The sequence below is a fragment of the Triturus cristatus genome, chromosome 8 (genome assembly GCF_964204655.1).
Source record: "Triturus cristatus chromosome 8, aTriCri1.1, whole genome shotgun sequence".
In the NCBI taxonomy this organism is placed as follows: domain Eukaryota; kingdom Metazoa; phylum Chordata; class Amphibia; order Caudata; family Salamandridae; genus Triturus; species Triturus cristatus.
Genome location: NC_140591.1, coordinates 742,573,960 through 742,597,220, shown reverse-complemented (window position 1 = coordinate 742,597,220; position 23,261 = coordinate 742,573,960). Strand labels below are relative to the sequence as shown.

Here is a 23,261-nt window from a genome sequence, read left to right as displayed (position 1 = left end):
GGAAAAAAAGAGAATAAAACCATAATAGTTACACATACCTGTCATATATAACAGAGCTGAACATAATTATTTACTCATCAAAATAATCTTTTAACGGGCGCCAAATAGTAAGGCCAAATCGTCTCTTGTGTGGTTTTTTCAACATATACATACTAGTTTCAAGGTTATACAAATTAAATAGCTTAGAACGCCATATATCAAAGCTCGGTGCCTGTGGCTGCAGCCACGCTGTTGCTATTGACAAACGTATCACAGCTGCTATAATAAAAAGTAAAAAACGAAACTAAAAAAAGAATATGCCCTTGGGTAGTGCCCTCTCCAATACCCAATAAGATTAAATTCGATGACAATAAGAGAGATTTACCGAGAACATGACACAGAAAGTTTGAGATTTGATAAAAAAAAAGTGTTAAAGAAGGACAGGCATAAAACACATGTACTATATCGGCTTTACAAGCTTTGCAACGAAAGCATTCACCCGAATTAGAATATAGAGAAGAGCTGCCCCATTTCATCATCACCGCCGGAGTGCGGTATAAATTAAAAATAGTTTTGTAAAGTTGGGCTTTTAGTGACGCAGAATAAAGAACCATATGGGCCATTTTAATAGATTCTTGAATGCTAATAGATGTAGATAGAAGCCGACATGACCATTTCTCATTAGTTTTATCAATATCATCTATACGATGTGCTATAAGCTCCTTGTAAATAGTTCCAATACGTGATTGAGATCTAATAGCATCAATAATGCGAATTGAAGACCGCGACGTGGTACGTTTGTAAAGAAAATCACGGATCTGTAAATATTTAAAAAATTGATTATTAGATAAATCAAATTGCTGTCTAAGTGCATCAAAAGAAAGAAAAACACCCTCAGCAGAAACAAAATCACCCGGACATGTGATACCTTTAGAATGCCAGCATCGTACAACTGAATCACAAAAAATAGAAGGTAAAAGATATGGGGGCATATGTATCAACATCACCATTTGCGATTCTCAAATAGCGATTTTTAAAGAATCGCTATTTGAGAATTGCAAAACGGGATGTATTTAAAAAATTGCAAACTTTTTGCGATTTCTTAAACTTCCTTAATTGCGATTAGCAAATTGCGAAATCGCAGTTAAGGAATACCTGCCCATTCATTCCTATGGGCCAGGAGACCCATAGGAATGAATGGGAAGTAATTCTCAAATAGCGAATCGCAATTTGCTAATCGCAATTTGAGAATAATTTCAAAGGTGCAAGGGTGTCATGATGACACCCTGATGCACCCCTGAAATTAGCATGTGTGTGCATATGGCACACATACGTGCCCTAAGGGCATGTATGAGCGCCACGTGGCACTTTGTGAAATTAAAAAAAGTGCTTTTTGAAAGGAAATCGCAAATTACCACCAACTGGAAGTTGGTGGTAATTTGCGATTTCTTAAGGATAATTTGCACAACTTGGGTGCTTTTTACATATCATTTAAGAAATCGCAATTTGCGATTTCTTAAATGCTTACGCAAAATTAAGAAATCGCTAAATTAGCAATTCCTTAATTTTGCGATGGGATTTGCCTCATACATCCCGATTACCGATTTTTTAATCGCAAACGCTGTTATTTTGCGAATCGCAGCGTTTGCGATTAAAAAATCGTTTGATACATATGCCCCATGGTGCCCTAAGCGGAGTGTATATCATAAGTTTGGGTATATTACACATTTTCCTAACAGATTTCCAGACATTGAAAGCAGACATGATAGTTTTAAACCGGGTGTGCTTGTAATAACTACCATCAATATTGGAGATCAAACATTTTTTTGCAATCAAGCCAAGCGTAATTTGATAAATCGAGGGTGTTTCTGCCGCATTGGACATTTCTTCACCGGTCAAGAGAATACGCATCCTTAACAGTAAACATGAAATCTGATAAAGAGCAAAATCCGGAACTCCCCATCCACCGCGGGCAGGTGGCAGCGTCATAAAACGTGAAGCTCTACGGATTTTTCCTGGAGCCCAGAGATATTTTTCACAGACCGATTGTAACTGGCGAATCTGGCATCTAGGAATCAGAAGGGGAACAGCACGAAAAAAGTAAAGTACTCTAGGTAGTATAATCATTTTTAGTAAATTAGCTCTACCAACCAGAGTTAGGTGAAGACTCTGCCATGACTCCAGTGCCTGTTTGGTTTTTTCCAAAATATCCATCCAATTAACACTAACCAAATCCTCCAAATTAGGTCTGATCTTAATACCCAAGTAAACCACTTCTTCCACAATCCTACTGTCAAAAACTAGCGTTTGGTCCGTACACAGACATTGTGTCTTAGCTTTATTGAGTTTATACCCGGAGTATCTGCCAAAACATTCCGCTAGTTGTTCTATAGTGGGTAAAGCAGTATTTAAATCAGACGTAATGACAGCTATATCATCCGCGTAAGCGAGAACGCTGTACTTCGTACCTTGAGCTATAAAGGGGGGGATTTGTGAGTTAAGATCAAGCATTCTAATGAAGGGATTAATATAAAAAGCAAAAAGAATAGGGGAACAAGGACAGCCTTGCCGGGTCCCTCTACTAATCTGAACCTCCTCCGATTTAAGGCCCATAGCACATATCCTTGCAGTAGGGGACCGATAAAAAATCTGAAGGGCCCGAAGAAAACCTGGGTTAAACCCTAAACGTACCATGACCTCCCATAGAAAACTCCATGACACACGGTCAAAGGCCTTCTCGGCGTCGAGCAGGACAAGACCCAGAAATCTGGAATCACCCTGCGCGACGTCGAGAAGTGCAATGACCCTATTAATGTGATCAACCGTCCCCCGCCCGGGCACAAAACCATGCTGCTGTGGAGATACCAAGCCAGCAACAAGCGGGGCCATACGATTTGCTAACAATTTAGCGTATAGTTTACCATCGCAATTAACCAACGATATCGGGCGGTATAAACCTGGTTGATCAGGAGGTTTCCCCTTCTTCGGGAATATAACTACATGGGCAGCATCCCATGACTGGGGTGGAAATCCCAATCTAGCTGCCTGGAAAGTATTCAGCAGATCCTCACGGAGTTCTGGAAAAAAGGTCTTGTAAATTTCTGATGGAAGAGAGTCCGGTCCGGACGCCTTACCCGAGGGCAGTTTAAACAGTGCACACTCGATTTCATCGGCAGAAAATGGCAAATCCAATCTTTCTGCCTCAGCAGGGTCAAGCCTATCCCATTCTAGCACTGGTAGCCCGAAGTCAGGTGGAAGATCACCAACATCCGGCTGGCTATACAAATCAGAGTAAAATTGATAGAAAACGTCCATAATAGCCAGGGGTTCATGAACTAATACCTTTTGGTCATTATAGATAGAGTTAATTTTATATATTTGTTTTTTCGCCCGAATTCTTTGAGCTAAGCATCTCCCTGCAGATTCCCCAAACTCATACAGTTGTTTCCTGTAAAGGTGATATTTAAGCGAAATCTCTTGGGCCCATACAAGATTAATCTTAGCCTTACAACGAGCTAGTCTATCAAGGCTATCCTTAGGATCATCAGCTGCCTGTAGTTGAACTATAAGATCTAATTCAGCATTCCGCAATTGAGTAAATAACTGCATCATATTTTGTTTGTGCAATCTTTGAGCATGTAAGCCAAAACTGAGGACCTCACCTCTAAAACATGCCTTAAAGGAATCCCAGACTACCGCGGGTTCCGCTGAACCACGGTTAAGATGGAAAAAGTCTGGGATCCACTTTTTCATATGATTCACGAAAGGAATATCAAGCAGTAGTTTCCTATCAAAGGTGAAAGTCTTACTGTATCTTATAATAGCCACATTCGAAAAGGAAATAGCCACAGGAGCATGATCGGATAAAAATCTAGGATAGACTTGAATCTGCCTACAGGAGGCCCAGGCAGCAGGAATAATAAAATAATCCAGCCGAAAAAACTTAGTGTGAGGTGAGGAAAAAAAAGTATAGCCAGGTGTTTGTGGGTATAAAAAGTTCCACCCATCAACCAAGCCATGGTCAGCCATCAAATTCTTTAAAGCCTGAAAAACCTTAGGTTTACGACCCCTATATGACCAGGGAGAGAGGCTTGCCCAATCACTATCCAAATGAATATTGAGATCTCCACAGCACACAACTGGTGAAGGCCATAAAGCAAGCTCACCATTTAAGAAATCAAAAACATTTGCTTCATCAAGATTAGATCCGTATATAGTACAGAGGGTGAACCGTATATCTCCCACTGAACAATCGAGAATAGCCCATCGGCCATGTATATCTGCCAAGAAACGCTCAGTTTTAACTAAAGAGGGGCGTGCCAGAATGGCCACCCCCGCGTTGTATCCGATTGTTTAGAGACCACCAAAGTAACATACCCCAAATCGTCTAGCTTCTGCCGTAAGGACCACGAAATATGCGTTTCCTGAATACACACAATATCGGGATTGATAAGTTTCAATTCAATTTGCATCTTCCTTCGTTTCTCATAATTATTAAGGCCACAAACATTATAAGTTACAATTTTTAAATTCAAATTAGCCATTAAATTCAAAGTTTAAGAGCCCTTTAGTAAACATAGTCATAAATGCATGAAACAAAAAATCACATAAAAAAATCAAACAGTTGTGGAACATATTTTTCCTTTTTTTCCCCCTCCCCCCATACCCGCACCCCACCAACCCATTCCTTCCCTCCACCCAACCAGACCCCCCCACCCCACCATCTACCTCCCCCCCTCCCGCCACACCCTCCCAATAATGAGACAATAGGACCGCGGTCCTGGTGATGGGGAGCTGGAAACACTCACCCGCGGTACCCCTTACACAAAAAAAACATAGCTATAGCTATAGCACAATTTGCCACCTTCAGCCACATTATTATCTTCAACTCAACTCACAGGCGCCAACTGTTGCAAATATTCCTTAGCCAGCACTTCTGAAAAAAAAAACCTGTTTTGGCCCTGAACCACAACCTTTAGCTTTGCAGGGTTCATTAAGAACGCCTGCCCACCCTTCGCTTGAAACATAGGTATTAATTGGCAAAGGTGCCATCTGCGAGACACTGTTTCATGAGAAAAATCCGGCCTGACAAAAAAATGAATCCCTTTTGCCAATCTCTTACGGTTTGGCCGCGCCAGATCATAAACAGCTTCTCTCGCTAAAAAATTGTTGATTGAAATCAAGATGGCACGAGAATATACAGGTTCCAGTCCTAAGTCGGTAGCTTGTTGTTTTCTATGGAGAGGGAATCGATGGGCTCTCTGAATCTCTAACCCCCAATCCCACTGGGAAAGCTCCGGAAAAGCCTCTGTAAACAGTTGGATAATAAATTGTCTCGCATCATCCCGCTCTGCCCCCTCCGGAATACCCAACACTCGTAAATTATTCCGTCGCATCTGATTTTCAAGATCAGATAATTTCCAAGTGGCATCATCTTTTTGCTTTTTTAGTGCGGTCACCAAACCTTTCTGAGTTGATAGTTCATTCTCCAGAACTGAGATGCTGTTTTCAGTCTCATTTACTCTAGTGCCAATCTCAGCACTTGTCTTATTTATGCGTCTTATGGCATTTTGTAGTTTGCGACAGGCCCCCTTTGTTCTGGCATTCTCAAGCCTAGTCTTCGCTCTGTGTGACAGCATCGTCTCGTAAATCATTTCCAGCGTAATGGGTTTGGGAGGGTCAGATGAATTAAACGTGGCAGGATTCCCTGGGACGCTTCATGGCCTGAGGCGGGTGGCTTTACGGTGGAGAATGAATAATCCCATGTCAAGTTCTCCCCTAGGGCATTAAGAGTGTTATCAGGTATAGTGCCCCCTAGATCATTCACCTCTCCACTCAAGGTCTTGTTGTTTTTCCGAACTGTACCACCAGGGGCCGTATTCATATATCCACCCGTTATACAATCATCAATTTCTCCCTGCTCATACTCTGCCCAATCCCTGCCGGTCGCATCATCATCAGATGTGGTAGACCCATCTGATAGAGAAAAAAAGTTATCTAATGGGTCATTATCTAGATTAGACCCGGCCTGGTAAGTGCCTAAACCATCTTGTGTTACCGCCGTTTTGAGAAAGTCAGTAGATTTAAGAGGGAGAACTACAGGTCCCAGCATGCATCTTGGTAGACCAGTCAATGCAGTTGAAGTCTCGACATCCAAATCCAAATTCGCAGAAGGATCTGAAGCGCTTCCTATCGCTGATTGATGATTACCGTGACTCACCGGTATTTCACCCGTCGTGTCCGCCGATTCACATCCCTCCAGAGTAGAGCCGAGGACAGCGTCTGAAGTCTGCTGTATCCCGCTATCAGCCGATTTGTTTGATAGCTGTGTCGAGGCTTTGACTGCTTGTTTAACGAACAGAGGAGCCGTGTGTTTAGCAGCGGGCGAAATGACAGCAGAAGAGAAGGTCTTACCCGAAGGGGTCTTAGAGCGGGACAACAAACTAGGATCAGAGCCATCACCCAGCCCAGCATCAGCAGCCGTTACCTTCACCTGTCCCCCGGCTGCGAAGTCCGCGTTCACTGCTGATTTGCCGCTACGGGGCTTTGTATTCTTTGTCAGGACCTTGGGAGCTGCTTTCGGCGGCATTCCGGTAGTGGCTTGAAAGGGCCCGCCAACCGCCAGAGCCAGAGCAATAAGCGAACACCAGTTGCCACAACGCGAAGGGCAAAGACGCCAGACGCCTCCACGCGCCCAGATCACAGCAGATGCCGCAGTGAGTATACTCATCACCGAAAGCTTTTCAGCCGCACACGATTTACAGACGTTTGGGAGCTGATTAATGTAAACTCAAATAAGTTGTTAATTCTGTTAATCTAACTCTTCCTTGAATAATTGGTCCAGGACCATTGTTTCTTTATAATAAAAGATTATCAGCAACATTATAAGTAGGTGGTAACAGAAGAAAAGGGAACCCGTACATTTTGTTTGCTGCTATGAGCAAATAATTAAGCTGGTGGTAGCATGTTTGTGAGATAATCTAACCATGTAAAATAATAAGGGAAAGACAATCATGATTGAAAAAAGGTATTGTAATATGTGGTTTGATGAAGAGTGTGGGGCCCTTAAAAAACAGATAGGAAAAATGGAAAAACAAACAAGGATCCCCTAGAATATTGAGGCCAAAGCCCTAATTACTGACCTTAGAAGAGGAGATAAAGGGTACCTTGGGAATAAGAGAACGATCCACCAAGAAAAACGTTGAAAGGTCATGCTAGAGATGGTCAAAGCTAAAAATACTAAGAGATTAGGGGTTTTGGACAGAGGCAAAGTATAAGTGTATCGTAGGAGAGGATGCTTCAATACAATTTCTGGAGGAATTTTACAACCGCTCGACTTCAAACAGTACATGCCCATGTAGGTTTAATATAGAACATGACACAAGGGAACAGTTCTTGTTGAGGAGAATCAAAGCAACCATATCAGGACAAAAATTGACAAGAGCAGCTAGGCTGGATAATCTACCAGCAATAATTGGACAATTAAATATTGATTGGTCAACCAGCTTGTTTATCTGCTAGTTCAAAGAATTATACAGACATTTTTCCTACTACTTGGAAGGGACTAGTGATTAAAACATCTATATACAAGCATTTGCAATGCAATCGGTCTCACCTTTGGGACCGTATACGTTTTTAGCTATCCAGCACATTATTTTTGGTGCTAAGAAACGTAAGAAAGACATCACAGTACTAGAGTCTGAAAAGACTGCAACAGCAAATTCAGTTCTTCCAGAGCAAAAAACCATACAATTACATAATTTAATTGTTGCTCTGTGACGTTCTGATTTCCTATTTGAAACAAACATGCCTACTGCTAGCAGATGAGTGCAGAAAGACACTTTGAAATGTAACTTTTTGCTGTGCCCCCAGCATGATTCGCTACACACTTGTCTGTTTTTGCCAAATATGCACTCGCAGAGAAGGAAATCTGACGGGAATGTTGTAAATTTCAGAATAATGTAATGTGAATCGTTCGGATCGTTGTCTATGATGATGCCGGATTCTTATCTTATCTTACCATTCATAAGAATCCTCGGTCGACTGGATCTTTTTATCTGCTAGGAGCTGTAAAGGAGAGAACCTAAAGTCCCTATCACCAAAAAAATGCAACAATCAACTTAGACTCCAAAAGGATCACTGACTCCGACTTACCATTTGAGGATTTTATTACAGAGCCAAAAATAACTAAACATACAAACACCTCAAGACGAGGTTAAAAAAAATACATGGGCACTAATACAAAAAGCATTCTATGTACCAGTCTGATTCGGTGTAACATAAAATGGATCAATAATAGACAAATTAAGCAAGCAACGACTGCTCCAATGTCTAAGTTAGTCTTCATTAGTTACATAAAGAAAAAGAAGTGATCAGTTAGTTCTGTCCCTACTCTAGCACTAAGGTGACATCCCTGCTTAGCATTTCCCAACCCAGATCGGGAGAAAAAGGTGTCAGCTTGTGAAGACTTCCTAGGAAGTACACTCACGTTGCATGAGTCAATGGCCAATCTAAGTCTCTCTTCTAAGAATCTATCCCTCTCTTCCCTTCCTAACCGTTCTCTGCTCCTCTCTGCTCTTCTCTGCTGCTGCTCCCTCGGGGCACTGTCCCTAATACAAAATGAACAATCAATAGAACACGCCCCCGAAACACCTCCTTTCGCTGAACACCTCTGGAAGGTAATTTTCCAGAAACTTGCACTCCGTCCAATAAAGGTTTATATGACCGTGGGTCCCAGGCTTCTCCAGTGAGCTTCCAATTATCAGCATTCCACGATACACTGTAGCAGGTCTCCTCCATACCTAACTCCTAAAACAAAGAACATCAGTCTAACTAACTAAGACGATGTCCTTGCACCTGCAACAGAAAGCATGTGAATTGAAATAACCTTGCATGTACATGAAATCTGCTGACTGTCCTCAACTGAGAGCTCTCCCAGGGAAACACATTTCGGGCCTACATAATTCAGCCAACATAAGAAATAATTGGGCCTCTCGTAACTAAACGTGAACATCCATTAAGGCCTGTACACATCAAGGATTACACATTTTAAACGTTGTATTTATGAGCATTGAATTTCTTCACTTTGAGCACAATTAGTCACTTCTATACATGCAGACTCAATAATGCACGTTTAAATGTAATGCATTTTCATTACATGTAAATTAATGCTCTAGGAACTCTGTAATAAGCGATTACATTTATATGTTATTTATCAATTTCAACTAACACAAACTATTTTCCTAACATTACATTCACATTGTTCGTTATCACATTCACCTGTCTAATGATTCTCTGTTAATACAACCCATGAGTATATGTGGGTGCGGACTATCGGTGATTATGATGCACCCCTACAATTTTCAAAACATCTTAGCGCTCTATCATCTATAACAATAAGCTTCTGAAATAAATGCCTGCTGCGCAAATAAAGCCCCTGCGTGTTTGCTACTGGAAAATCATTTATTTAATTCTCTACAGAGTCATCACCAGCGTCGCTTCAACTCAGGTGACCGTTCCTTCTCAGGAGATAGCCATACAATATCAGGAAGGACAACGTAAGAATAACAAGCAGTGATCTCGGAGGAGTGGTGGGGCGGCCAAGCAGTGTTGTGGGAGGGGTAACGGGGTGGGGGAGACAGCATAGGGCGATGCAGAAAGACACACTTTTTTTTTAAAACCAATCTAGACATGCCAGCAAAGACGTGCTATTGGGTGCAAAGAACATCAAAGAATATATTTGCATGTTTGTTTTTTCAAATATATTTTGATGGAGGAAACCTTGTTGTTCCTTGCACCTGCTGCCACGTTTGTGCTTACACTGTTATGTTAACAAACTTTGACTTGAACATGGATCACCAGAGGGAGAGGATGTGGCGCAGCTGTCGGAACTGCCGACTGGGGGTCTTGAGGATCCATGTTCGTGTCTCGGTATCAACTCAGCATGCTGCAATTCTGGGCAAATCACTTAATTTCCCCCTAGCGCTGGATATCTACTAGGGTGACCAACCGTCCGTAAATTTCACGGACCGTCCGTTATTTTAGTATGATGTCACAAGGTGTCCGTAATTTGGGGTCCCCAAATTACGGATGCCTTACAGACATCATACAAAAATCAAAATGGGAAATTTCAGTGAGCACGCGGTTTCCCTGCTGTGGAAATATGGATTTTTCTGATCAGTTATGTCCCCTATCTTGGACCCCAACGGTTTCATGTATGAATCACAAGTACATGTATGCTCCCTCCAGTTCCAGTTATGAAGACGCAAACCCATGTGCGTCCACCGTCAACATGTCCTCTTTCAGATCCGCCATGAATAGGCCGGATATTCCATTCCTAAGTATGAAAGGCCACCGGCTTTATATGGTTCACTTATGCCATTTTACAGTCCAGGCAAGTAGGCCCTGATTCTGTCATCAAGCTTTTCTTGCTTTCTGCCTCTGAAGCTCCAGTCTGAGCCTGCATCTGTGACCATGAACTTTGTCTCATTCCCTGCGCGGCTCACGAAGCCTGACATCAGCCTGTTGCCTGCCAAGAAACTGTATTTCACCTTCGAAATTATCTGCTCCGTTCCCTGCCCGATGCATTCCTGTCTAGTAGTTTAAGTAAACATTCTGCCAGCTACCGAGCAAAGGCCCGGCTTCTCTGTCTTTATACAAGTAATTCATAGCCCTATTACTATGGAAGATTTCCACCCACGCATCTAGTGTAGACACTTAGACGCTTGTACACGCACTAACAGTCAGTATAGTCAGTATAGAATAAGATTCTACTCTAAGAGACCTCTCTTTTGGATAACATGGTTCTTTAAACATAGGATGTTAGATATGATTTGGGGATTAGGTTGACTTGACCCTCCAGACTTCTGTCGCCACATGTAGAGCTAAATGTCAAGTCCCCTTCACCCCCTAGTCGCACGTCAATCATACGTCATGCTGCTGCGCGCGCATCTCTGCCAAGTATTTCTGCTGACATTGCGAAATTATTTCATAGGTCCACCCATATGTGACATCATAACCAATGACGTTTCCTTGTTACTCCCAATTACGCCTCCTTCAGCTACGCATGTGAAATGTTATCTTTGCTATCAATTGTTACGCCTCTTGCATTGGCTTCACTGTAATGCCTATTGTATAAAAGTGAATAATTATCAATAATGTATGTACTTCACTTCCTGAACCTTCGTGGTGAAGGAACTTGGAGCAACCGATTATAATCGACCATTGGAATAAAGCCCATTCCGAACCTCTAATACCACGGATTCTGCCTCTTATTTACTGAGCTATTTTATTATGTTTCTGTATCAAATTAAGTCCCGGTAATTAAATTATTTACCACATAAATGGCGCCCGAACAGGGACACTTTCTCATCTCACGCGCCGGTGGTGCGTTGCAGGCCCGGTCTCCTGCCACAGCTGGACGGACAACAACGCGTACCAGCAGGATTTCCTGTATCTCCCTCCGGTCAAGCGGGGGCGACTGAGGCTGCGATCAACACCCAGACGAGGCGGTGAGAAGTGCGAAGTATCCCGACCAGAGCCTAGCTGAGAGAGCAAGATCCGAGGTATACAGAGGCCCACCAGTTTCCGAAGTCCCGAGTCGAGTCCAGTTCCCGAAGTGTCGAGTCGAGTCCAGTCCGGTCCAGTTCAGTTCAGTTCCGTTCCGAGGCCTTCCGTTCCGAGCTACCCGGTGAGTACCATTACTGGGGAGGCGTTCTGGCGTGCACATAAGTTGTGCCGGTCCAGACGGGTTTGGGTACACAAATCCGGTCTGCACTGTCTTAGCAGTGTATCTGTACTGTTTAGCAGTATATCTAGTTATCTAGTATATCTAGTATATAAATTCAGAATAATTCAGTTAATACCGAGTATTATGTTCAGTAATTAAGTTTCCTTAGATCGTATCATCATTGTGCTCACTTAAATGTTAAATGTTAAATGTTTTAGTACGTTCTGCATATTGTGGTATGAATGACTGTTCATTATTGTGTTTACTGTATTAAGTTTGTTCAAGATCAAGTATCAGATCAGTTCTCAATATGCCGCTCTTTTCGAAATTAAGACAGATCACAACTAGAAAAGGGGTACTCGAAGAAGCTGTTCCTATTCCTCCTAGGGACACTCCAGGGTACTTCATGTATCATAAACACGGCTTAGACGCTATATTATTTCTTGATTTATGGGTAGACTACACTAAGGAATTACCAGAAAGTCAGAGGTGGCCCGCGGCTGGGACCTGGGATGCAGAGTGCATCGTGAAAGTAGAGGAAGAATTATGGAAAAAGAAAGCTAGACAATCACAGAAAGACGCCATTGAATTATGGCGTAAAGAATCGTATAGACGTACAGAAAAAGCACGTAGACAGGAAGAGAAGAGTAAAGAGAATTCAAATGAAGTCCGAGAAAATCTATTAATTGAAGAAGGTGCACGAGTGAAATCAGAACAAGTAGACAGACAAAGACATGCCCTTATGAAGGGTATGTATCCCCTTCTGGCCGAGGGATTACCTAAGGCTACTGCGGGGATACCAAAAGACTTGCCACCCCCATTATTTCCAATAAAGGTACATCCCAAGGGGCATCCTAGAACCGCAGAAGATGTTTTTCTTTCCTCATATTTAGATGACGCAGCTCCCGAGTATGCTAACCCCGCCCCACATAGACCACCTGCCAGGGAGGTTCAACACCGAGATCCAGTATCTGTATCTCTACAGCAACAATTTCCGACACAAGTTCCGGCAAGCACATCTGGTTCTACATCTGTTCCTACAGCTACTTCTATAGCTGTGCCCACACCTATAGTTGCTGTATCGCGTTCAACGAATCCTTTCACGCCCGATACCCCAGATGGGGCTACGGGAGGTGCTACCAACATTTTTTCTACGCCACCCAGAATAAATAAACTTACCTTTCAAGAATCTGCACATTCACGTACCCCCAAACTCATAAATGCCCGTACGCTTAAGGAACTTCTTATAGATTGTAGATATGACCCTGTGCCCGGAAAAGAGGACGAAATGACCCTGGCATCACTACGTATCAGACGAGCCGCGGTGTATTTAGGGAAGTTACCAGGAATGACTGCGCACCTAGATAATATATATCATTTTGTCCAAACAGGGCGAGATTCAGAATGTATTAACAGAGCTATGGAATACCAGAAAGTGGAAATACAGGGGGAACTGTTACGTTTCCTCATAAATTGTGTGATCAGAAATCAAGACCGACCGGGGGTAGACCCGGAAGCAATGCAAATTCTTACCAGATGGAGCCGGAATATATCAGAAGGGAGACATGATAAGCAAAACTGTATAATAGCCATGTGCCGAAAGATCCGTAAAGAAATAGAACGCCTACACGAAGAGAGATTAGCGGTAGACCAGTTTGAACAAAATGAGGAGGAGGAAGGATCAGGACTGCCCACAGGACAGTCAGAAACCATAGCCTATGTAGGTAGAGGAAGATCTTGTAATAGTACTAGATGTCTTACTGACCCGATACGTCCGATATGTCTAGAAAATAACAGGAATTTTCAAACACCTATAATAAATATAAGGTCCCCCGAGCATTCGTTCCAAGCCGCTGACAAATTACTGCGAGAACGAAGGGGTTATCATTTTCTCGATTCTATGGATGAACAAGAATTAGCCAGATCAGCCGTTCATTGGGTTGACAGTCCCGGAAAGTATGATGATGATACAGTAGCACACACATTTTTGAATCTCACCCCAGATGAACAGCGTTTAGCTGGGATTTATATGATTCAACAACTTCTTATACTATATAAAAGCCAACATTCAGATCCTGGTCCCTTACCTGATATATTGACTGAATTACTCGCGAATAGATGGAGAGGTTCAGGTACTAAGCTAATTAAAGAAATACTAGAATCAAGAAAGCAGTACATTCTTTTTATATGCCCAGAACATGTCTCACTGCCCATTAAGGAAAGAACCACGTATTACATGGACAGACAGAATCCCTTACGAGAAGTACACCCAATAAAGGGCGAGGACAATGAGTTTAAACGTGTATTTGTATATACGCCCATATCGAAAATAGAATTGTTAGAAATGAAGAAAGTGGTACCCAGTCATGACAAAGACCCAGCGGGTTTCCACCGAGAAATTAAAGACATGTTACTCATGGGAGAGTATACCTATCCCGACATTATGACCATATTAAAGGTATTGATGCCTGCTGGCATTTATGAAAAACTCAAGGAAAAAGAGTGGGAGGTGGGAGACCAAAAGATAGACTGGACAGCATTAGAAAATGAAGAAAAGGCCCGAGGTCCAGGTTCGGGGCTTGGGGACAAAACTAAAGCACTACCAGGTTTACTAGTACAGGTACTGCCACGTTTATTAACCACAAAAAAGGAAGACTGGGGTGCAATTTCAGCCTGTAAACAAAAACAAGATGAAGACACTAGTGATTTCTATGCACGATTTGAAAAATGTTTTGGTATAAATAGTGGCATAAAAGCAAGTAGCGAATCATACCCACATCTGTTTGTGACAAAATTAGTTGAAAATTCCTTGCCCCAAGTGAAGAATAGAGTATTAAAATTCGAGAGTACCTGGCAAGGTAACACCCCATCACAAATGTTACAAATGTTACAGTATCATCACAATAGAATTAGAGAGGAACAAGATCATGAACAAAGACGCATGAAAGACACGAAAATGAAAATGCTAGTCTCCCAGACAGTTCCAGCTGAAGGACATAAAAAGGGTACGACACATTCCGGTGATTCAGCAGGACCTGTAAAAGGGACATGCAACTATTGTAAACAACCAGGTCATTATGTACACGATTGTCCAGTCCTGAAGCGTAATATCGCCACAGGTATTACAAAAGAAAGACCACGGCCACTTAGACAAGATCAGAATGAACAAGGAGCCTCGCAGCATGCACAGTCCATGCCAGCCCCACAACAGTCTATACAGTTTGTGCCAGCTGCACCTGCGCTGCCTGTTGCTGCCACACAAACCACGACACGACAGCTGTACCAGACCGCACAGTACGACTATCCTGATTATCAACGATATGCATGAAACAGCCTAGAGAGGGAAGTTGACTTACCCCTTATCGAGGTCCCTGTAGACCAAGAAGGACCCTATGTACATAGTGAATTATTAGGCCAAGATAGAAAATTTTTACTTGATACAGGGGCAAGTCGAACAACCATAAAACGTAGTGAAGTTCCAGGGGCACCCCTCTCAGGCTCACAGAATATTTCCCTTGGTTTTTCAGGAAAACCTATTGTTAATGAAGTATCACAGCCTCTTCCACTTACGATAGGACCTTTGACCCGAACTACAGATTTATTGCTCACTAAATCCTGTCCAGAAAACTTGTTAGGTATAAAAACACTGAAAGCTCTAGGAGCTATAATATGTTGTTCTCCGGAAGGAGTAAGATTGTTTTTACGTGATTTTAAAGGTCACTATGTGTCTAGAGACATGGATCCCCGACTACAGACTTTACCTACACATCTATGGGCACAAGGCCCTACTGATGTTGGTTGCATGAATATTACACCATATCGAGTTACACTAAAGGCAGGAGTGGTACTACCACGAATGCGACAATACAAGTTACCACCAGATGCTGTAGTGGCTTTACTACAAATCATTGACGAGCTCATTGCCCAAGGAGTAGTTGTGGAAACAGACTCCAATGTATGTAATTCACCGGTAATTCCGATTCTTAAACGAACAGATCCTAAGGCCCCGCCAGTATATCGATTGGTTATTGATTTGCGCGAATTGAACAAATGCATTGTGCCACAATTCCCTGTGGTCCCAGATATCTCGTCATTACTGACAGCTATTGATTCCGAAGCAACATTCTTTACTGTAATTGATCTAAAAAATGCCTTTTTCAGCGTCCCAATAGATCCGGAAAGCCAATATTTGTTCGGATTTAGTTTAAATGGACGTAGCTTCAAATTCTCACGCGCACCTCAAGGATTTACAGAAAGCCCCAGCATCTATAGCCAAGCACTGAAAAGAGAACTCGATAGTATCCACATGCCAGTTAACACTGCCTTGCTTCAATATGTCGATGATCTGCTGATCACCGCTAGAAGCGAACCCGAATGTGAGAAAGCATCACTGACAGTTTTACAATTTCTAGCCGAAAAGGGGCACAAGGTGTCCCCTTCTAAGCTGCAATTCTGTGTCCAGCGAGTTGTTTATCTTGGACACTCGCTGTCCAAGGAGGGAAGGCAGTTTACACCCGACCGCATTCAGTTAATAGCTAACATGCCAATACCCAAGACACAAAAGGAGGTACGGGCTTTTATAGGCCTCACTTCATATTGTAGACAGTGGATCCCTCAGTATGCATTTCTAGCAAAACAACTCATTCAGTTGACAACACAGGAGGCAGCCACATCGACTGTTCTCCCTTGGACTCAGGAACATACACAAGCTTTTGAAAGCTTAAAGACAGCCTTATGTCAAGCACCTGTTTTAGCAACACCATGTTACAGTAAACAGTTTACACTTTTTGTTACAGAACGCGAAGGTACTGCCTTGTCAGTACTCACACAGGAACAAGCAGGATCACACAAACCGTGTGCTTATTTTTCTAGTACATTAGATCCCGTAGCTCAGGCTCTGCCTGCATGCCTAAAATCAGTGGCAGCAACCGCTTTAGCAATCAGACAAAGCGATGCTATAGTGTTAGGACATCCATTGACAGTTCAAGTACCACATGCAGTAGAGGTTCTTTTGAATCGAACGCAAACACAACATTTAACTATAGCGCGACTTACAGGGTATGAACTAACATTGTTTCAGCCACATATAGAAATCAGACGTTGTAACACATTGAATCCTGCCACACTTTTACCTGTAATCGGAACAGACCCACTAGCCCATGACTGTATTGAAGTTATTACAATCACGACGAAACCCAGACAAGACTTAACCGATGTCCCATTGTCAGACCCAGACCTGACGTTGTATGTAGATGGTTCATGTATGAGAAAAGGTACAGGAGAACTAGTGGCCGCTTACGCAGTCACAACAGACACTGAAATCATTGAAACAAATTGCATAAATACCTTGTCCGCTCAAGCAGCAGAGCTCGTCGCTCTGACACAAGCCTGTATTCAAGCCACAAATAAAAAAGTCAACATATACACTGATTCACGTTATGCATTCGGAGTTGTACATGACTTCGGCGTGCTGTGGCGAGAGAGAGGTTATTTAACTTCTCACGGTGCCCACATTCAGCACGGACCCCTCATTCATGCCTTATTAGATGCAATACATCTACCCACTGCAATATCAATTATGAAATGTAAAGCTCATACGAAAGTGACTGATATCATTTCTCAAGGCAATGATCTAGCCGACAGAACAGCTAAACAGACTGCTCAAACTCAAACATCCGACATGACAAAGACAATAGTCCCGACGCCAACACATTGTATGACGGTTAAAGATCCTACTCTTGACGTAATTGATATACAGACACATGCTACACCAGACGAAATAAAGAAATGGACTGAATTAGGAGGGATCCAAACGGATCAAGGATGGTTGATGAAGGAAAAGTCTGTGTGGTTCCTTCCTGATTCAATGGTCCAGGTTATAATTAACACTGTACATAGTCCAGCGCATCTAGGAGAAAAAGCTATGCTAGACAGCATTCAACACATTTGGTTCAATAAACATTTACGAGCAGCAGCCAAACAAAAAGTTCGTACTTGTATGATCTGTTGTCAGTTCAACCCAGGAAAAAGCGTACCCGTAGAACAGGGTGGATTCCAGCCTCCTGATCACCCTTTTGAAGTCCTCCAGATGGATTATATCCAGATGGAACGATGTCGAGGATTCAAATATGTTCTCGTAGTTGTCTGTGCTCTTTCCCGTTGGACGGAGGCATACCCGGTTTCAGATTACACGGCCCCGACTACTGCCAAACAGTTGGTTCGAGAATTCTTCCCACGATACGGTTTACCACGTGTTGTTCACTCAGATAACGGCCAGCCGTTCTCATCCGAATTAATGAAACACGTTTCACTTTTGTTAGGCTATCAGTGGAAATTCCACTGTGTCCGACACCCCGAAGCAGCAGGTCTCGTAGAAAGACATAATCAGACCCTGAAAATTAGATTGTCCAAAATATGCAGACAGAAAGGTGTCGACTGGGTAGTAGCATTACCAGTTGCACTCTTTTACACAAGAATGGTAGCACACTCTCGAACAGGGCTATCCCCGTATGAAGTGATCTTCGGCAGACCACCAAATATGTGGGGGACGCCTATACCACGCAAAATAACTGATATTGACTGTAATATGCTGACAGATTACTTGGCTTCCTTGATGTCTGCACTACAATCTTGTCGTTCACAGGTAGCTGCAGATTTTCCTGACAACACTGAGGTGAAGCCCCATGACGTAATTCCAGGCGACCTGGTCCTAGTGAGGAACTTTGATCGAAAGACTCAGCTGGATCCTAGGTGGAAGTCGCCGCAGCTGGTCTTGCTCACCACAAGGACGGCCGTGAAGATCGAGGGCAGGAAAGGCTGGATTCATTCAAGTCATATCAAGAAATTTCATGGACTACCAGCGGATGTGAATACCACACCTCGTGTGTCTTCACCCATTGACTCAAAACTTCCTTTTGTTGAAAAGAGTAATTCCGAACTTTATAAACTAAAACTCAGGTCCAATCAGTCAAGCAATTTGATTGTTTAAGTCCTCTCCGAGGTGAAGCGGTTGAATTGTCTCTGACATGTATCCCTTGGACCTGAATAGAGAATGCACCCGAAAAATGTTGAAATGACAGGCGTACTGTAAATCACTGCGTAGTCATTGTACAGTGACGTTATTAATTTTGTTTTCCTTAAGTCTTTTAATAATTACCGCAAGTATATTGTTGCATATATATTATCCTATTTTTAGACACGCTTATAATGTTACTGCTGAACATTCTTTTAGTGAATTACCTCCGCTTGAGTTGTCTTATAGATTTGCGCTGCGCAATAACACGTTTATTAGTATGTTACATCATTCCCATCAGGTTAGTAATGCTACAAATTGTTGGATATGTGGCCGACTCCCTCCCTATCAGAATTATAAAGGAATTCTACCTCTTTTTCCATACCCGTTCACACACAACGGCTCCTGTGGAGCATGGTTTAGTTTAATTAATTCCTTAGATTCAAATTCTGCAGTTTATCAAGACAACTGGGTATGGGGAAATTTGAATTTAGTTTTACTTAAGGTCTGCTATCCTAACAAGGAGGGATTTCCCCAGAGAACAGGAACTGATCTAGAAAATGAAGTGTATGGATTAGGTAATTTTACGCTTAATCTTATGATCCTAAATGTCGAATCCGAAGCTACTCCAATTTTGCCCGCTATGTCAATATTTCCAGTAAAGGGTGAATTATGTGTAAGAAAGAATGGTTCCATACATATGGGCCATAGTAGATGCACCACTGTAGTAGAATTTAGTGATCAAGGCAAGTCTACATTTAGAGCTTCCCGCCATTCCTATTTTATATGTGGTCAGACGGCATATGTACGTTTGCCTCTAGATTGGGATGGTACCTGCTACATTGGATTCCTTTTGCCACCTGTTTTCCTAGCTCCTCCTGATTATCACAGAAATACTCATTTAGTATATACTAGAGTAAGGAGAGATCTCCCGATAGTCGATTACACTGAAACAGCATGGGAAAAATACACAGATTTCAATAAAGGTCTCTTTCCCTATATAGGTACAGTTACTAATAGTAAGCTGATACGTAGATTAACCAGAACCCTTGAAGCAGTAGTGAACGAAACTATTTCCGCCTTAGGCAATTTAACAGAAGAGCAGTCTGCTATGCGGATTGTTGTGCTTCAAAATCGTCTTGTCCTTGACGTCATCCTGGCCGATAGGGGCGGAGCTTGTAGGGTCATCGGATCAAGTTGTTGCATTTTCATACCAGAAAATTCGCCATCTGTATATAAAGCCATAACTCGCCTTCATAAGATTGTAAGCCAGATACACCAGAATACAGGCACCTGGACTTGGTCCGGTTGGTTTTGGAATATATTGTCTACCTTTGGATGGAAGGTCCTATCCTTCCTAGGTATTGGCTTTCTCATACTATTCAGTTGCTGTCTATGCCTACAATGTGGACCAGCGATTTGTGGTCTGTGTGCCACATCGTGTATTCCACCACCAAGATTTCATTCGTCCCAGAAGAAAAAAGAAGAACAAATGATGCTATATGAACAGATCAATGGATTGATGAAGATTGATATCTCTTGACGGGCAAGTAGGGGACAAGGAGGGAATGTGGAAATATGGATTTTTCTGATCAGTTATGTCCCCTATCTTGGACCCCAACGGTTTCATGTATGAATCACAAGTACATGTATGCTCCCTCCAGTTCCAGTTATGAAGACGCAAACCCATGTGCGTCCACCGTCAACATGTCCTCTTTCAGATCCACCATGAATAGGCCGGATATTCCATTCCTAAGTATGAAAGGCCACCGGCTTTATATGGTTCACTTATGCCATTTTACAGTCCAGGCAAGTAGGCCCTGATTCTGTCATCAAGCTTTTCTTGCTTTCTGCCTCTGAAGCTCCAGTCTGAGCCTGCATCTGTGACCATGAACTTTGTCTCATTCCCTGCGCGGCTCACGAAGCCTGACATCAGCCTGTTGCCTGCCAAGAAACTGTATTTCACCTTCGAAATTATCTGCTCCGTTCCCTGCCCGATGCATTCCTGTCTAGTAGTTTAAGTAAACATTCTGCCAGCTACCGAGCAAAGGCCCGGCTTCTCTGTCTTTATACAAGTAATTCATAGCCCTATTACTATGGAAGATTTCCACCCACGCATCTAGTGTAGACACTTAGACGCTTGTACACGCACTAACAGTCAGTATAGTCAGTATAGAATAAGATTCTACTCTAAGAGACCTCTCTTTTGGATAACATGGTTCTTTAAACATAGGATGTTAGATATGATTTGGGGATTAGGTTGACTTGACCCTCCAGACTTCTGTCGCCACATGTAGAGCTAAATGTCAAGTCCCCTTCACCCCCTAGTCGCACGTCAATCATACGTCATGCTGCTGCGCGCGCATCTCTGCCAAGTATTTCTGCTGACATTGCGAAATTATTTCATAGGTCCACCCATATGTGACATCATAACCAATGACGTTTCCTTGTTACTCCCAATTACGCCTCCTTCAGCTACGCATGTGAAATGTTATCTTTGCTATCAATTGTTACGCCTCTTGCATTGGCTTCACTGTAATGCCTATTGTATAAAAGTGAATAATTATCAATAATGTATGTACTTCACTTCCTGAACCTTCGTGGTGAAGGAACTTGGAGCAACCGATTATAATCGACCATTGGAATAAAGCCCATTCCGAACCTCTAATACCACGGATTCTGCCTCTTATTTACTGAGCTATTTTATTATGTTTCTGTATCAAATTAAGTCCCGGTAATTAAATTATTTACCACACTGCGAGAGGCCCCATGAGTTTGAAAGATTTCACTCAGGGCCTCTCGCACCTATCTTTTAAACTGTAGAGGCTGCCTGCAGCGGCCCCTCCCAGACCTCGCGCAGACTGTGGATTGGCTCGTTGTCATTCTGAGACTGCAGCTGATTAGCGCTTATAGAATGACAATGGGCCCAATTGTAGTGACAGCATGCCCCTAACAATTTGCTGGTGAAGGTGGCTGACGACAAGGGTTCTACGCCAAAGCTGAAAGATCTGGCTTTTTGATAGATAAGTTGGAAGGATTGCAGCGTCGGGTGGATGAGAAGGTGCAAGCTGGCGTGACCCAGGAAGGCTCGTTGCTAAGTTCTCAATTTCTGAAAGGCTTCCTCACGGGTATGTAGTGGCCTAGCTCCGAGCCTCAGCTGTCCTAGGTTTTGCTATTGGTGACTGCACCGGGATCTATGCAGCTCAGAACTATGCTCTTCCGAACATCGAGCAAACTATCCATGATTACCTCAGCTCTTTCAAGAAAGGGCGGCTGAACTAGCAAAGCACACCAGATATTGCAGCTCTCATGCTGCTAACCTTAAACAATCTGCACAGTGAAATATGTGGACACCTTCTTAATGAGAGAATTATACGCTGTTTTATTGTTGACTTGGAAAGGTGTTTGACAACTCAGCCGGTCTGCTCACACACTACGAATTAGGAGACTTAGTTTGGGGGTCGATACTGGAACTAAGGAGCCTTTTCATTTCCTTTTCTGACCTGAAGACTCTTAACACATAGTTGTACTGTTTTAATAGTTGATGTATAAAGTAAAAGTTGGCTTTATTTCAGCTGACATCTCTCATAATGGAAAGTGTACATTACTTCAACTGGTTTCCAAAGGTCAAGTTGTTGATGATACTTTTTCTTAAATTCTAAAGTAGCTCTGAATTGCAAAGCAGATGAATGTGGGTCTGCTTCAGCCAGGTTTGGACTCTGCTGCTCAATGCTACGAGGTCTCTGCTGCAGTGTTTTCATTTGGGAACATAACTTCTGTCGCCTAAAGGAAACCCTCCGGCTCTATACTCGGCAAGTGGTTTGGTGCCTTTACTTTATTGTAGCATTGAAGTTTTGGGTCGAATTTCAAGGTCTTCAGTTTGAAGTCTTTAAGGTTTAGGACTAACTGTATTAAGTTTGGCCCAGAATTATCACAACTATCTGCATGCTTACCAAACAAAGCGTATTGTGCCACTGGTCTGAATTTGCTATGAAATGTGCTGTTCCTTTCTTGCTCTGCTTAATAAATTATGTAGAGAACCTGCTAGTGACAGCGTGTGGTGTGCCTTCTCCTGCATCGGGCTAGGGCAAGGCATTCGGCTTTTGTCTTGGCACCATGCTGGAGAAAATAAAATCACTAACAGTGTTGTCACTGTACATTTAAAAGTCAGATTTCAACATACAAATAAAAAAATACTATTTAATGTTTGTTACATTAGCACAAATCTTGATTGCAGAAAGGGCCTGATGTCGCTTTGCAATGCTGCGCACATACTGAAAAACTGTGGAGTGCACAATTGTCTCAACCTTATATAAACTTATTTTGACTTGTATTTATTTTGGTTGTCTAATTACTTACTTATATATTATTGTGCCACCTCCTCCGATATGTCCGTAAAACATATGTTTTGTCCCAAATTTTTGTCCTGAATTTTGACCTTCTGTCCTGAATTTTTGTCCTGAATTTTGACCCTTTGTCCTGAATTTTTACACTGGCTGTCCTGAATTTGCACCCATGACAGTTGGTCACCCTAATATCTAC

At 42.5% G+C, this 23,261-nt stretch overlaps 1 protein-coding gene and 1 pseudogene across 7 annotated transcripts in view; both read left to right on the top strand.

Moving 5' to 3' along the window:
* The window catches only part of LOC146805003 (SLC35A4 upstream open reading frame protein pseudogene), a 39,557-nt pseudogene extending 17,556 nt beyond the window's left edge, over nucleotides 1-22,001 (top strand).
* The window catches only part of LOC146805002 (arylsulfatase D-like), a 514,533-nt gene that overhangs the window by 246,702 nt on the left and 244,570 nt on the right, over nucleotides 1-23,261 (top strand). The gene's annotated exons all lie outside the window — the stretch shown is intronic.